The 16,940-nt window shown below is 39.9% G+C and overlaps 1 protein-coding gene across 3 annotated transcripts in view; it reads right to left on the bottom strand.

Annotated features, from left to right (window-relative positions):
* NR3C1 (nuclear receptor subfamily 3 group C member 1) overlaps nt 1–16,064 on the bottom strand; it is a 456,865-nt gene extending 440,801 nt beyond the window's left edge. For 2 of the 3 annotated variants that reach the window (XM_050794919.1, XM_050794920.1), the window contains exon 1: nt 15,728–16,064. The gene's annotated coding sequence lies outside the window, so the exon portion shown is untranslated. The remainder of the gene's footprint in view (nt 1–15,727) is intronic. The other variant, XM_050794921.1, reaches the window with a different exon arrangement.
* Nucleotides 16,065–16,940: the final 876 nt, after the last annotated feature.

The raw sequence follows: 16,940 nt of genomic DNA, 5'->3' as shown, positions 1-16,940 counted from the left end.
CATGCAATAGCCGCCTTCCCCATGGCATGAATTTGTGTATCTGAGCATTTGCCTGGATGAGTGGACAGATAGATGGATATCTACCTCCGCACGCACAGCCATCCTTCTGACATGATGACACCTCATTTCACCAGATACTGAAAAGCATAGTTCCTTTGCTTTGGAACGCTCAATAATTTACTCCAAAATTTAATACATTCTTCTCTGTGTTGGCAATCAGAAAGCCACCACCACTGCCACTGGAGACTGTGAGCAGACTCACCAGGATTTCCCACACTCTATCGAAATCAGTGTCAGGAGCTGAGTTTGAGATCCACTGGGATAGATTTTCTAGACATCTATAGGCATTTCTAGACTTTCAGTACACCATCTCTAAAATTAAATACCTCATAGTTGACTGGCATAAAAATGTATACAAAAAAACATAAATCAAAAATCTGTTTTTCTCTTTTTTCTTTTTTTTTTTTTTTTTTTTATTTGGAGACAAGGTCTTACTCTGTCACCCAGGCTGGAGAGCAGTGGTGTAATCTCAGCTCACTGCAGCCTCCACCTTCCAGGCTCAAGTGATTCTCTTGCCTCAGCCTCCTGAGTAGCTGGGATTACAGTATGCACCACCACCGCCTGGCTAATTTTTGTATTTTTATAGAGACAGGGTTTCACCATGTTGGCCAGGCTGGTCTCAAACTCCTGATCTCAAATAATCCACCTGCCTTGGCCTCCCAAAGAGCTGGGATTACAGGCATGAATCACAGTGCTTGGCCAAAAACCTGTTTCTCAAAGAATACTTTTGGCCAGGTGCGGTGGCTCATGCCTGTAATCCCAGCACTTTGGGAGGCTGAGGCGGGTGGATCACAAGGTCAGGAGATCGAGACCATCCTGGCCAACATGGCGAAACCCCCTCTCTACTAAAAATAGAAAAAAAAAAAAATTAGCCGAGTGTGGTGGCCGTCACCTGTAGTCCCAGCTACTCAGGAGGTTGAGGCAGGAGAATGGCATGAACCCAGGAGGTGGAGCTTTCAGTGAGCGGAAATGGTGCTACTGCACTCCAGCCTGGGTGACAGCGAGACTCTGTCAAAAAAAAAAAAAAGAAAGAATACTTTGACAAACACTGAATGACATACACAATGTATGACACAAATTGTGCAGTCAAGATGATAATAAAAGGAGTGTGAGATAGATTTGAAAGATGCAAGTTTAATTAAACATTTATCTAAGTAATCACAAATGCCACCAATATGATAAAATTTAAAAAGCTTCACTCCATTCCCATAGCCATCATCTTCTCCCGCCTGAATGAGAACTCCAGGCTTGTAACCAATGTCCCTTTTACCCATAACCTATTTTTCACACAGAAGACAAAGTCAGTTTTTAAAAAAGATAATTGGTTCAATTAGCTCCTCTGCTTAATACTATTTAAAGGCTTTGCGTTGCTCCTAGAATTAAAATCCAAACTCCTTAGCCTACAAGGCACCAGGTAACTTGGCCCTTGCCTGCACTTCAACTTGATTGCAAACCACTCTCCCCTTGATTACTGACTGCCAGCCACAGAGGCCTTTCATTCTGCTACTTAAAAACATTACAGACCAGACGCAGTGGCTCACCACGCCTGTAATCCCAGCACTTTGGGAGGCCAAGGCAGGCGGATCACCTGAGGTCAGGAGTTCAAGACCAGACTGGACAACATGATGAAAACCTGTCTCTACTAAAAATACAAAAAAATTTACCTGGGTTTGGTGGTGGGTGCCTGTAATCTCAGCTACTCGGGAGGCTGAGGAAGGAGAACTGCTTGGACCCAGGAGGCATATGTTGCGGTGAGCCAAGATTGTGCCATTGCACTTTTGCCAGGGCAACAAGAGTGAAACTTTGTCTCAAAACAAAACCAAACAAACAAACGAAATCATTTGAATGCATCCTTTCTCAGGGTGTTCTACATCCTTCTTCACATTTCCTGGGCTGCCCTTTCCCTGACCTTCAACATGACTATCGTGTGTCATCCTTCAAATCTGATGCAAAATCACTCCCAGAGAAGCTTCCTCCCTGCCACCTTTTCTTCCTATCATCCCTCTCTCTTGCTTATTTCCATGGCTCTTATCAAAGTCTGAAATTGTTATTTATTAGTTTACTCGTTCACTTTCTGTCTCTGCTGCAAGAAGGTAAGTACATTGGAGTGACCCTGACTTGGACATTCACTTCCGAATACCCTGTGCCTAGCAGAGTGCATGGCTTTGGCCTCAGAAAACATTGCTATCTTCTCTCTAGATCACTGATTAGAGGAGGGCAAGACTGGAACAGGGAAACATTTAGGAGGCTATTGCAATACTCAAAGGGAAGGATGATGGTGGCAGAAACCAAAGTGAAGATACTGGGGATAGAGGAACGTGAACAAATGACCTGAGATCTTTAGAAGGCAGAATCAGCAAGACTTGACAACTGATTGGATGAGGGAGGTCTTAGGGTTCCTGTCCAGGTTTTCCCCTTGATAGTGAATTTCCCAGACATGTTTCTTCCTCCATAAGTATTTTTAGCTGCTGATAAGCTTTTTAGTTGTAATCAGCATGCTATTGGTCACGGCTGATTGGTTCAGGGAGCTGTATATGGCACACAGTAACCACACATAGGTTGGAAGTAGGGGCACAGTACAATTTGGGTTTCCCAGAGAAGTCCTAGGCTACTGTTTCAGCATCATTATTAACACTAGCCTTTTCCCTGCTCAAAAGTGTCCTAGTTTGGATTATAAATTATAAGGTTACCTTAGGCACTTAGGGAATTCAGTTGCCCCAACATCATCTAGTATGAACTCGGCCCAACAGGAGTACACACTGTTGAATGGCAGGCAAGCTAATAAAATCCTGCCTCTAGGATTGCACAAATTCTAGGTGAACAAAGAGAGAGTGTGTAATGCACACAAGGTGGAGTCTAGGAGGCTGGCTGCATATTCCAGAGCTGGAAGTCACTGTGAGTGACAGAGAAGCTGGAGAATTGCAGTCACTCCTGCAGGCTGCTTTCATCACTGGGAGTTGCTGAGCTCATGTCATCTTCACCATCAATGAGGTTAAGTGACAAAATTACCACCCTAAGGCAGCAAAAGTGTCAAACAGGTGGTACATACACTTTGTAAAGACTTACACATCCATAGGAGGTGGTACTAGGAGAATTGCTACTAATCATCACAGCTTCTCAACCTGTGATAGACAGTCTCAATCACAGGACAGATGCCAATGAGACCAAAGATGTGACTGTATACAAGAGCCCAACACTGGCAGCCACACCGTGTTAGAGAGGGACTGAGAAATAAACTCTCCTGATGTTTGCGAACAAGAATAGAGATTCATAGCCAAAACATCTCCTACACAAACTCACAAATCCTAGGCTTTGAAGTTATTTCCAACTTAGAAAATAAAGGTTGATTTTGTAAGTGAAATTAATTTTAAGACCTAGTGGCTCAAAAATGTTTTAGAAATCAACATTAATCTTCATATTTGTCAGTCTGAACTTAAAAAAATTATCATTTTGAATAGTTTCAACTTTTGTTTTAGATTCAGGGGGTACAGGTGCAGGTTTGTTACAAGAGTGTATTGTGTGATGATGGGGTTTGAGGTATGGATGATTCCATCAACCAGGTAGGGAGCACAGTACCCCATAAGTAGTTTTTCAGCCCACATCTCCCTCCCTTCCTCTCTACCCCCTATAGTCACTCCCCAGTGTCTATAGTTCCTATCTTTATGCCCATGCGTGTGTTTAGCTCCCACTTGTGAGAACATGCAGTATTTGATTTTCTGCTCCTGTGTTAATTCACTTAGGATAATGGCCTCCAGCTGCATCTATGCTGCTACACGGGATATGATTTTGTTCTTTTTTATGGCTGCATAGTATTCCACAATGTATATATACTAGGTTGTCTTTATCCAGTCCACCATTGATGGGCACCTAGATTTATTCCATGTGTTTGCTATTGTGAATAGCACTGTGATGAACATACAAGTGAATGTGTCTTTTGGTAGAATGATTTATTTTCCTTTGGGTATACATCCAGTAATGGGATTGCTGGGTCAAACAGCAGCTCTACTTTTTAAGTTCTTTGAAAAATCTCAAAACTGCTTTTCCACAGTGGCTGAACTAATTTACATTCTTACCAACAGTGTATAAGCATTTCCTTTTCTCCACAGACTTGCCAGCATCTGTCATTTTTTGACTTTTTAATAATAGCTTTTCTGACTAGTATGAGATGGCCTCTCATTGTGGTTTGGATTTGCATTTTTCTGATGATTAGTAATGATGTGTATTTTTTCATATGTTTGTTGACTGCTTGCATGTCTTCTTTTGAAAAGTGCCTGTTCATGTCCTTTGCTCATGCTTGTTGATTTAAGTTCCTTATAGATTCTGGATATTAAACCATTGGTGGATGCATAATTTGTGAATATTTTTGCCCATTCTGTAAGTTGTCTGTTTACTTCGTTAATAGTTTCTTTTGCTGGGCAGAAGCTCTTAATTTAATTAGGTACAACTTGTCAATGTTTGTTTCTGCTGTAATTGCTTTTGGGGACTTAGCCAAGAATTCTTTGCCAAAGCCAATGTCGAGAAGAGTATTTCCTAGGTTTTCTTCTAGGATTTTTATAGTTTGAGGTCTTACATTTAAATCTTTAATCCATCTTCAATTAATTTTGTGTAGGGTGAAAGGTAGATAGGGGCCTGGTTTCATTCTTATGCATATGTCAAGCCAGTTATCTCAGAACCACTTATTGAATAGGGAGTCCCTTCCCCATTGTTTTTGTCATCTCTGAAGATCAGGTGGTTGTAGGTGTGTAGCTTTATTTCTGGGTTCTCTATTCTGTCCCATTGGTCTACATGTCTGTTTTTATACCTGTACCTTGCTAGTTTGATTACCGTTGTATAGTTTGAAGTCAGGTAATGTGATGCCTCCACCTTTTTTTGCTCAGGGTTGCTTTGGACATTTGGGTTTTTTGGTTCCACATGAATTTTAAAATAGTTTTTTCTAACTCTGTGAAAAATGATATTGGTAGTTAGGAATAGTATTGAATCTATAAATTTCTTTGGGCAGTATGACCATTTTAACAATATTGATTCTTCCAATTCATGAGCATGGAATGTTTTTCTATTTGCTTGTATCACCTCTGATTTCTTTGAGCAGTGTTTTGTAGTTCTCCTTGTAGAGATCTTTCACCTCCTTAGTTAGCTGTATTCCTAGGTATTTCATTTTTTGTGGCTATTGTAAAATGGGATTGTGTTCTTGATTTGACTCTCTGCTTGAACATTATTGTATATAGAAATGCTACTGATTTTTGTGCATTGATTTTTGTATCCTGAAACTTTACTGAAATTGTTTATGAATTCTAGAAACCCTTTGGAAGAGTGTTTAAGGTTTTCTAGGTATAGAACTGTATCATCAGCAAATACAAGTAGTTTGACTACTTCTTTTTTCCTGTTTGAATTTTTTAAATTTCTTTCTCTTGCCTGATTGCTCTGGCTAGGACATCCAGTACTATGTTGAATGGGAGTGAGGAGAGTAGGCAACCTTGTCTTTTTCCAGTTCTCAGCGAGAATGGTTCCAGCTGTTGCCCATTTAGTATAATGTTGGCTATGTGTTTGTCATAGACAGCTCTTATTATTTTGCAGTATGTTTCTTTGATGACTAGTCTGTTAAGTGTTTTTATCATGAAGGGATGCTGGATTTTTCAACAGCATTTTCTGGATCTACTGAGATAATCACATGATTTTTGCTTTTAATTTTGTTTATGTGATGAATCACATTTATTGGTTTGCTTACGTTGAACCAGCCTTTGTCCCAGGAATAAAATCTACTTGATTGTGGTGTATTAATTTTTTGCTGTGTTGTTGGATTCAGTTTGTTAGTATTTTGTTGAAAATATCTGTGTCTATGCTAATTGGAGATATTGGTCTGCAGTTTTCTTTATTCATTGTGTCTCTGCTGACATTTTGGTATTGGCCTGATGCTGGTTTTGTAGAATGAATTAAAGATGAGCCCCTTCTTTTCAAGTTTTTGAAATACTTTAAGTAAGATTGGTACCAGTTCTTCATACCTCTGGTAGAATTTGGCTGTGAATCTGTCTGGTCCAAGGCTTTTTTTGGTTGGCAGGTTTTTTATGACTGATTCAGTTTCAGAACTTGTTATTGATCTGTTCAGGTTTTTACTTTCTCCTTGGTTTAATATTGGGAGGTTGTTTCCAGGAATTTATCCATTTTCTCTAGATCTTTTGTGTATCTATGGAATTGGCTGTAATGTCACCTCTGTCATTTCTGATTGGACTTATTTGGATCTTTCCTTTTTTAGTCTAGCTAGCATTCTGTCAGTCTTTTTTATTCTTTTAACTCTAATGAAACTCTTGGTTTCGTTGATCTTTTGTATGGATTTGAGCCTCAATCTTGTTCAGTTCTTCTCTAGTTTTAGTTATTTCTTTTCTTCTGTTAGCTTTGGGGTTGGTTCAGTTTTTTTCTAGTTCCTGTAGGTAAAATATTAGATAATTTAAAATCTAACTTATTGATAAAGGCATTTAATGCTATAAACTTTCCTCTTAGCACTGCTTTAGCTGCATCCCAAAGATTTTGGTCATGTCTCTGTTTTCATTAATTTCAATTTTTTTTTTTAATTTAAGCCTTAATTTCATTGTTCACCCAAGAGTTATTCAAGAGCAAGTTGTTTAATTTCTATGTATTTGTGTAGTTTTGAGAGGTCATCTTGATAAGAATTTCTATTTTTGTTGCACTGTGGTCTGAAAGTGTGCTTGGTATGACTTTTTTTTTTTTTTTTTTTTTTTTTTTGCATTTATTGAGACTTGCTTAATGACAGAGCATTTGGTTGATCTTAGAATATGTTCCATGTGCAGATGAGAAGAATGTATATTATGCAGTTCTTGGGTGACATATTAGGTAGATGTCTATTAGGTCCAATTAGTTGAGTGTCAAGTTAAAGTCCAGAATTTGTTAGTTTACTGCCTCAATGTTCTAATGTTGTCAGTGGGATGCTGGATATTGAAGTTTCCCATTATGATTGTGTGGTTGTCTAGGTCTTTTTGTAGTTAGAGAAGAGCTTGTTTTATGAATCTGAGTGTTCCAATGTTGCGTGTGTATATACTTAGGGTAGGTCTGTGTTCTTGGTGAATTGAACCCTTTATCATTATGTAATGCTCTTCTTTGTCTATCTTAATTGCTGTTCATTTAAAGTCTGTTTCATCTGATATAAGAATAGTGACTACTGCTCTTTTTTGTGTTCTGTTTACATGGTAGATCTTTCTCCATCCTGCTACTTCAATCCTGTGGGTGTCATTAGATGTGAGATGGGTCTCTTGAGGACAACAGACAGTTGGGTCTTGCCTTTTTTTTTTTTGAGATAGAGTCTCGCACCACTGCCCAGACTGGAGTGCAATGGCATGATTTCATCCCACTGAAACCTCCACCTCCTGGGTTGAAGCCATTCTCCTGCCTCAGCCTCCCAAGTAGCTGGGACTACAGGCATGTGCCACCACACCTGGCTAATTTTTGTATTTTTAATAGAGATGGGGTTTTATCATGTCTCACCAGGCTGGTCTTGAACTCCTGACCTCAAATGATCCACCCGCCTCAGCCTCCCAAAGTGCTGAGATTACAGGCGAGAGCCAACACGCCCAGCCAGGTCTTGGCTTTTTATCCAGCTTTCCACTATATACCTTTTAAGTGCTGGCATTTAGACTGTTTGCATTCACGATTAGTTTTGATATGTGAGATTTTGATTCTTTCATTGTGTTGTTAACTGGTTGTTTTGTAGACTTGATTGGTATAGTTGCTTTAGAGTGTCTGTGAGCTATGTGCTTAAATGTGTTTTTGTTTTAGCAAGTGTCATTCTTTTGTTTCCATGTTTAGCATTTCCTTAAGGACTTCTTGTAAAGTTGGTCTAGTTGCAATAAATTTCCTTAGCATTTGCTTGGTCTGAGAAGGATTTTATTTCTCTTTCACTTATGAAGCTTAGCTTGGCAGGATATGAAATTCTTGGTTGGAATTTCTTCTCTTTAACGATGCTGGAAATAGGCCCTCAGTCTCTTCTGCTTTGTAAATTTTCTGCCAAGAGGTCTGCTGCTAGCCTGACAGGGTTCCCTTTATAAATGGCCTGACTCAGGCTGGGCGTGGTGGCTCACGCCTGTAATTCCAGCACTTTGGGAGGCTGAGGCGGGGGGATCATGAGGTCAGAAAATTGAGACCATCCTGGCTGCCATGGTGAAACCCTGTCTCTACTAAAAATACAACAAAAAAAAATTAGCCAGGCATGATGGTGGATGCCTGTAGTCCCAGCTACTCAGGAGACTGAGGCAGGAGAATGGCCTGAACCCAGGAGGCGGAGCTTGCAGTGAGCCGAGATCGCACCACTGCACCCCAGCCTGGGTGACAAAGTGAGACTCCGTCTAAAAAAAAAAAAAAAAAACAAAAAAAAACCCTGACTTTTCTCTCTGGTCATCGTTAATAGTATATCAGAGGGGTTCTCTGTATTTATTGAATTTTCATGTCATCCTCTCCAGTAAGATTGGGGAAATTTTTGCAGATTATATCCTAAAATATATTTTCTAAGTTGCTTACTCTCTCTCCTTTCTTTCAGGAATGGCAATGAGTCACAGATTTGGTCTCTTTATGTAATCCATGTTTCTTGGAGATTTTATTTATTCATTTATTTGAGACAGGGTCTCACTCTGTCGCCCAGGCTGGAGTGCATTAGTGCAATCATGGCCCACTGCAGCCTTGAGTTTCCAGGCACCAGTGATCTTCCCACCTCAGTCTCCTGTGTAGCTGGGACCATAGGTGTGCACCAACATGCCCAGCTAATTTTTGTATTTTTGATAAAGATGTGGTCTCACCATGTTGCCCAGGCTGGTCTTGGACTCCTGAGCTCAAATGATCCACCTGTGTTGACCTCTCAAAGTGCTGGGATTACAGATGTGAGACACTGTGCCTTTACAATTTTATTTTATTTTATTTTTTGAGACACGCTGGAGTACAGTGGCGTGATCTTGGCTCACTGCAAGCTCTGCCTCCTGGGTTCACGTCATTCTCCTGCCTCAGCCTCCCGAGTAGCTGGGACTACAGGCACCCGCCACCATGACCGGCTAATTTGTTGTATTTTTAGTGGAGACGGGGTTTCACCATGTTAGCCAGGATGGTCTCGATCTCCTGACCTCGTGATCCGCCCACCTCGGCCTCCCAAAGTGCTGGGATTACAGGCATGAGCCACCATGCCCAGCCCACAATTTTACTTTTAAAAATTCTTTTTTCTTTATTTTTGTCTGAGTTGATTTGCAGAACTGGTCTGTGAGCTCTGAGATTTTTTCCTCAGCTTGGTCTAACAGAAGCTGTTAATGCTTCTGACTCAGTTATGAAATTCTTGTTGGGAGCTTAATTCCAGAAGTTCAGTTTGATTCTTTCTTAAAATGGCTATTTTGTCTTTCAGCTCTTGAATAGTTTTATGGGATTCCCTGGATTCAGTTTTAACTTTCTCCTGAATCTTGATGAGCTTCTTTGCCATACAGATTCTGAATTCTGTATCTGTCATTTCAGTCATTTCATTTTGGCTAAGACTCATCGCTGGGGAGCTAGTGGGCTCATGTGGAGGTAAAGGGGTGCTCTGAATTGTAGAGTTACTAGAATTCTCACACTGGTTCTTTCTGATTTGTGTGGGTTGATGTTCCTTTAACCTTTGAAGTTGCTGTCCTTTGGATGGGGCTTTTAGCTTTTACGTTCTTCACATTTTTTGCTCTAACACACCATTACTGGTTTGAAGCTTTTAAATTCTTTAATGCCCTTGAAGGTTTGACAGTGGTATAAGTTGGGTTTAGCTGACTGGCTTCAAAGTCCAAGGCTCAGCTCGGCACTCTCGGGCTGCCTGCTTTAACTCTGGGAGGGACTGCTACTGGTCTGTGGCTTTGTTCTCTGGTTTCTCGATGTCAAATACTGGCTGCACTGAGGGGGCCGAGGTGCTCCCTCTCCATTGGCAATCGTGCTCCATCAGTAGCTGCTGGCAAAAGCACTCCGATGGGGTGGCAGTGGGGCCACAGGCGAAAGTGCTCCACTGGGCCGGCAAGGGTCTTGGGTGAAAGTGCTTTGGCATGGTGGTGTAGTGAGGGGGCTCTGAAGTTTCAGTGAGCCATTGGACTACAAATAGTAGCAGCTCCTGTACCTTCCTCCAACCCCTATGTTTTGTTGAAGGAGAGGTTATACTACTTTTGACTCCATAAGGCATTTCCTTAATCCAAAAGATTAGGTGATACTGTGGTTTGACTGTGATGCTTAAGAATGCAGTCTGAGTTTTCAAATCAATGACGCTTTGAGTAATTTAGAAAATGCTTTATATGACTCCAAACTCTAGCTTGTGGAGTTTATTTGATATAGTTAGTTTTCTATAAAACGTCATTAAGGCTCCCTTTCTCTTTCTGTTGGCCCTTGGTCACCAACCAGAAAAGGACACCCAGAGCTGGGATGAAAGGTAGACCTTAGTTCTATTAGAGAAAATGTAAAAGCATTTTCAAAGCATTTTCTCTATGCAAGGGAATTCCTTGACCATATCTTGATTACTGGGGACAGCAAATCTGAATAACTATTAAACTTAAAAACCAGTTCTGCAATTGAATAATATAGCCTCAGACATTGAGAAAAGCACTTAAATAAATCTCATGTGTAGCAAACTAATGAAACTTTCCAAAGGGAAAAAAAGTAAATATATATGTGTCGTAATATAAAACAAAAGGAAAATGGGGCTAAAATAAATTGAAAGGGCCCTCAGATATTTACAACCAATAAAAATATTATATTTTGGGAAGATTTTAAAAGTGTCATTGGAAAAAGCAGTACTGGCATATTCTGTCCTTTTTTCTCTCCCAACTTTTATCTTCTTAAATTAAAACTCACAGGGAAAAAAAAAAAAAAGGCAAGCCTCTAGCTGGGCTATGAGGAACACTATTCATTTCTCCCCCTGACCTGATTAGTCAGAACGTCTTTCGAATGATTAGTTTTCAATTTGCACCACTGTCAGAGAGAAAGGCCTCCAAATTAATGGCTGCATTGATTGTTTATGCCTCCAAGAGACACATTAAAAAAATTTCAGCAACGCTAAAAGAAATGGTGATCTTCTGAAAAGATTTAGCTTAATAGATTTTTTTAAAAGAAAAATGAAGGTTTTGGCAACTTGCAAAAAGTATGTTTAAAATTCCACTTACAAGTCTGGCTGCTTAGAGCGTTTGAGTGCTAAGGGCTTTCTCAATTCTTAGCATAAGAAGCTGACCTAAGATTTTGGGATCCTTGGACCCATCAGCAGAAATTTTGGTAGAACTGCAATTCTAGCTCATCTGTAGGGCCCATTTACCATGCTGGCTTCCTTTTAATAAGAAATGCTGTCCCTCACCACATCCCCCCAGTGTCCTTCCTGGGTGGTTTATCCTCCCTGCCTGGGCTTTTGGAACCACACTAAAAATTCAAGAGGAAAGGTTTCTACAAACATTGTTCTGTTTGGTTGGCACAGAAGGGATGGGAATTTGCACAGAGCTTTTGTTGGGCAAGTTTCTCTTAATTCCCTGCCAATGAAGTTCTAATGCTGTGTCTCAGATGAAGAAAGGTAACAACAGATTAGACAACTGTTCACTCCATCTTACATTTACTCTGAAGAACTGCAATATGTTTTTGCAACAGGCGAAGGACCATGTTAGAAGTAAGCTTACTTTCATTACTGATATTTACCTTGTTGAAATTGGCCAATATAACGATGCAGTGGCTATTCATGATAGCAGCACGCCCAAAATTGTAGCTCGCTGAGGACCAATAATGATCAATGTTCAAGGATGAGAAATACAGTAATGTTTTCTCTGTTCTTGTTGAGGTTTGATGATTATTGTTTATGCCACGGCAAATGAGGTTTCTTTAGATATTAACACAGTTTCCATGATTTAAATAGGTGTTGAATGCCCATTTTTCTCAATATCATCTCGTTTCCTTAACTTTCTTATGTGTCTGAACCTGGTGGTCATACTCCCTCTCAAATCCCTCTTTGCAAATTCTTTGATCTGGGTCAGCACAAAAAAGAGGCGTCAGTCTCAAATGACACCTTATTTCAATGAGGTCCAATTATGGTAAGAGAGATGGTCAAAATCAACAGTTTATGCAATATTAAACTGGTAATGGCAGAGATAAAACTGATCATCTAAGGCTTGGTATTCAGCATTTGGAGCCCTACATGCCCCCAGTAGTACTAAGCCCAGACTGCCGTTGGAAGGTCAGCACAATCAGGATTGCTTCACACAACTGCAAGCTAGATGACCAAGCACTGTGTGGTGTAACGGGGCCCTGCAGTCATCACTTATAAAACTCAGAACCATAACACAGATCATGTGTTCCATATGAATTGCCATGGTTGGATATCTAATTTTTTTCCCTGTCCCAAACTATGGTACTAGTTATTCACGGCAGATTGGTAGTTTTTGTAAAACCAGTGCTTTGACTATGTAACATTAACACTCATGAGGACCTGATAACTTCCAAACACAACAGAACATTTGGACACTTGCCACCTGAGTCCTGTGCCAGCTACACCAGCTTGGCTGAGCTGTTGTCATATTCCACTAGACTCTACCGAAGGTCATCTGCAGTCTTGGCTCACTTAGCTAGCCTTGGAATTTGCTCTCCCCTTTATCCAATGCTTCCTCTTCTTTGTTACATTATATTGCTCAGGTCTTTTAAAAATCTGAAGAACAAGTGCTTGCTTGAAGCCTTCCTGAAGTCACTGGTTCCACTTTTTTTTTTTTTTTTTTTTTCCCAGGCCAGAAAAAATAGCCTCTGATTTACTATCCTGGGCAATGCACTATTAAAAATTCTATGATTAAATAATATTTCCGGTTGCAGAATATCTCGTTATGCTGAAAGCCATCGAAAACTGCCCTTAATAGATACCTTAAGGTGTCTAGTGGTATATCAAGTTAGGTTGGGGAGAAAAGGTAGCAGGTTGTATAAACCCCTTTCTACCAGGAGGTTTCCCTGGTGGAAATAGTATTTTTTTTAAGTCACTGGCATTGTTTAGAATTGCTGGTGCATAGTAATAATAAGCAGACTAACCTTCAGTTGGGTTTATTATCATTTTTAAGTTATCTACAGACAATGAACCCCTTTATACCTTGGCAGACTGCACTCACTTCAACACCTTCCCCCTTGTATATCACTGTTCAAAGCAACCCCTAAATGATCAAATTATATATGGGAACAAAGCATTCCTGAAAGATCCTCCTTATTGAAGTACGTATTTCACATGGCATAGTTAAAGTTTTCAAAGACTCTAGGGAAAGGAGCTGCACACTCTGTGTACATAAGTAACTGCAGTTATTCTCACATGGCCTAAGACTACAAAAGATGCTTGCATGGGTTTTTGTGTCCTAGCACTGTCCTTCTGTTAATACAAATGAATTAATGAAATTAACCAATTTTCTTAGTCTACATAATCTCACATTTCTTAATTTGTTGGATTTGTCTCCACTATACTCAGCTTAGTCTCTTTTGAAGTCTCCCCTCATTTAAGTAAAACTCATAACAATTAACAACAAATAAGCCAAATGAATTTTTTTTTTCTTTCTGAGGACTTTGAGACCTCAAGGTCCCTATATACAAGGTCATGTCTGATCATTCACCTTCTTACCTCTCAAACACTTTTGCTATTTTTTCAATGTCTTTCTTCCCAGCAAACTAGTTAGGGAAGTGTAGGGGACATGAAAGCATGTGTGGAGATGGGTACATGGAAGCATTTTAGGGCCAGGGTAGAATGACACATCCCACGAGTACTCATACCCTACATTACTCATTGGCAAAACTCAGCCACACGCCACACCCAGCAGCAAAGGAGGCTGCAAAATGTAAACCCAGGAAGAAGAGGAGATGAACACTGGCGACTAGTTAGTGGTCTCTACTACACCCCCGGTTAGTCAGGAGAAGGGCATACTCAATCTTGTCACTGCCAAAAATCTTGTGCTCAGTGCATTGCCTCACACATTATAGATTCGTAGAAAACACCTGCCAATTAGGTGTGTGTGCTAAGTATTCTATGAACGACAAGGAAAGAGTGGGCCTGCAATAATCTTCAAAAACTTTAATCAAGTCTTACTTTTAATAGACCAGCCAATCTGCTAAAAAACCAAGAGGAGACTCAGCAGATCCCATGAATGTTGATGAAGTTTGATCATTTTGTTGAGAATTATGAAATCAAGGATGATTTATAATAATTCACTAAAAAATGGTTGCAGGGCTTGTTAACTTTCTAAGTAATCAGTTTATGCACACATACGTTTGATTACATAAGCTATTTGCATGTTTATATATAGAGAAAGAAAAAATAATTGGTGTTATGTGGTTTTCAGAGACAAAAGAGAGGACGTGTAAACATTTGCAGTGAACAGACACAGCCTAAATTCAAGATCTCAGTACAAGGCACCCTGGAATAAATGGGAGAAAATATTTCCTGTGTTTTGAGTTTCCCTTCCTATTGCATGTCACTTGGAAAGCCTAGCAACCAATTTATAAGCCCTCACAAATCAATCACTGCTAGGCAGTAGCCCACATTGTGTTCTAATTCTAAGCATTTCTTCTTGTCTCAGAAATGAACACCAATGTAGATTAACCATGTCTATATAGTGGACATGGTTAATTCTTTCAGGTACCATATGAGAACAATGATGACTAATGGGAAACATTTTTAAGATCACAAGAGAACTGTATATTAACAAGCAAAAAAAATGTAATCATCTCAAAATAACAGGCATTAACAAACCCGCATACTGCAGAGATGCATTGTTCCTGCATGCAAAGAAACTGATGACATGATCCCCACTGCTATGCTCAGAGAAAAATTAAGTGACAGGTCCCTTTTATTTGAGAGTGTGCTGGTTTTTTCCCCTGATGATGGACTTAAGATGTTATATAAAGGGTTATACAGTGAAGTCATGGAACATCAAATTACTGCTTATACAGGATGCTTCTAAACCATTTAACCCGATACTACAGAATAAAACATGTGTAATCAACAAGCACTAAAAAGGAATGAATACGTAACAAGAATGACCCTTCACTTACCTGAAGAACGTGCATGAATTCTATTCAATGACAGTTTTAGTCAATTGTATCTTTTTGATTTTGGCATCCAGATCAACTCTCTACTGATTAATTAGGGGACCCATTATACTTGGAAATGAATGACTTAAATACCCATAAATATGAGGAACATGGCATAATGTCAGAATTGAAACATTGCTCAGACCCATGACCTAGCCAGTGGCTCCAATTAACAATATTAAACCAGTGATTCTCAAACTTTAGGAAGCATCAGAATCACCTGGATGGTTCATTAAAACACACGTTGCTGGACGCCAGTCACAAGTTTCCGATTCAGTAGATCTGAGGTACAGTCTGAGAATTTGCATTTCTAACAACTTCCCAGGTATTGCTGATGCTGTTGGCGCAAGGGCCACACTTTGAGAATGAATGCTTTAAATTAATAATCAAACAGCTGATTGAGGAACCACCATATGCCTGGAAATACAGAATAACTGAATTTTCCCATTAAAGGGTTGGAGATGTTACCCAAACCATGCATTTTTATAATGATAGCTATCATATCAACTTTTATTTAAAATCTTAAGCCCCCTCTCCCCCACTGATAGAGCAAAATGAACAAAATAAATGATTCAACCCCCCTTCCCATTACCTTGCATCAGAGTCTTCTTGGAAGCTCTACCAAAATAACTCTACATCTTCAGAATCTTTTTTCAGCCTCATTACATTTAGGGAAAAGAATGCAGGTTCCTCTTTGGCACTGTGTCCTCAGCTAGTCTGTGGGAAGCTCAGCAACTTGCCACTTGTTCCCAGTTTAAGTAACAGGAATGAGATCATCAACATTTTCTATTGGGTCTCCTCAATCTCCTCCTGATTCCGGTTTAATACCGATATGCAATGGACATGTTGAAGCCCAATGGCTAACAAACGCTAAAACTTTTGGCTATGTGCTGGAAGGACCCCGAGAGAAAGTCTATCCTGGGTTAAATTCAGCCGCAGATCTGTTTCATTTGGCTGGTACTGTGTTTCAGGAAGAACTGTGCTTGAATGCCTTCAGGAGGCTCATGCTCTCAGTGGCTTGTACTTCCTCCTGATTTGCCGCTGACTTCACGTATTTAAATTACCTGCCTGACCCTCCAGGTCATGGCAATTGAAGTACCTGAAAAACCCTCTGCTTTAACAAATGAGGAAACTAAGCTTTGAAGAAGTTAAGTAACTCTCACAGAGTCATGCTGATAGCTAGTGACAGAACAGGACTACAACTAATAGCTCAAGATCTCGCTCTGTCTCTCTTTCTTCTTTTTTTCTTTTTTTTTTTTTTTTGCTGCTTTCTCAACCTCTGGTGTCTCTAATGGTGTCAACACAGACTTTAGACAAGAACTTGATCAGCATTGCCTGCCTCACTCTGTATTACCTTAAGGGTATACCTATCACGGTCACCCATCTCAGTCTATCAGATGTGCTCCATATCTTTCTCAACATGGTACCTTCCTGTGGAGTGCTTTGAAACATGTTGAGACACGACTTCACGTTTTTTGGTTTGTAGTGGAGGAAAATATGTGAATAAGTCCGAGGTCAAAGAAATAACTTGAGCTCTGGCCTTGGAGTCACTGACAGAAATAGTATAGATTTTCACAAAGGCATCCTTTAAAAACGAAGCCAACAAAAACCAAACAAAATTAGACTTCAAATAAAAGGCCCATGCCACAATCTGGGTTTGAAACATAGTGAAGTCAAGACAGATCAAGTTTCCCCTTGGTCCTCCTTAATTTGGCTGCCTGTGCTAGTCTCCAAATTCCTTTTATCATCATTAGATGGAGAACATTCATTCACCTGTTCCAATTTGACCCTCTTGTTTTAATGGT

Source organism: Macaca thibetana, chromosome 6 (assembly GCF_024542745.1).
Source record: "Macaca thibetana thibetana isolate TM-01 chromosome 6, ASM2454274v1, whole genome shotgun sequence".
NCBI classification, from domain to species: domain Eukaryota; kingdom Metazoa; phylum Chordata; class Mammalia; order Primates; family Cercopithecidae; genus Macaca; species Macaca thibetana.
The sequence above is the reverse complement of the archived record's forward strand: the minus strand, read 5'-3'. Positions and strand labels throughout refer to the sequence as shown.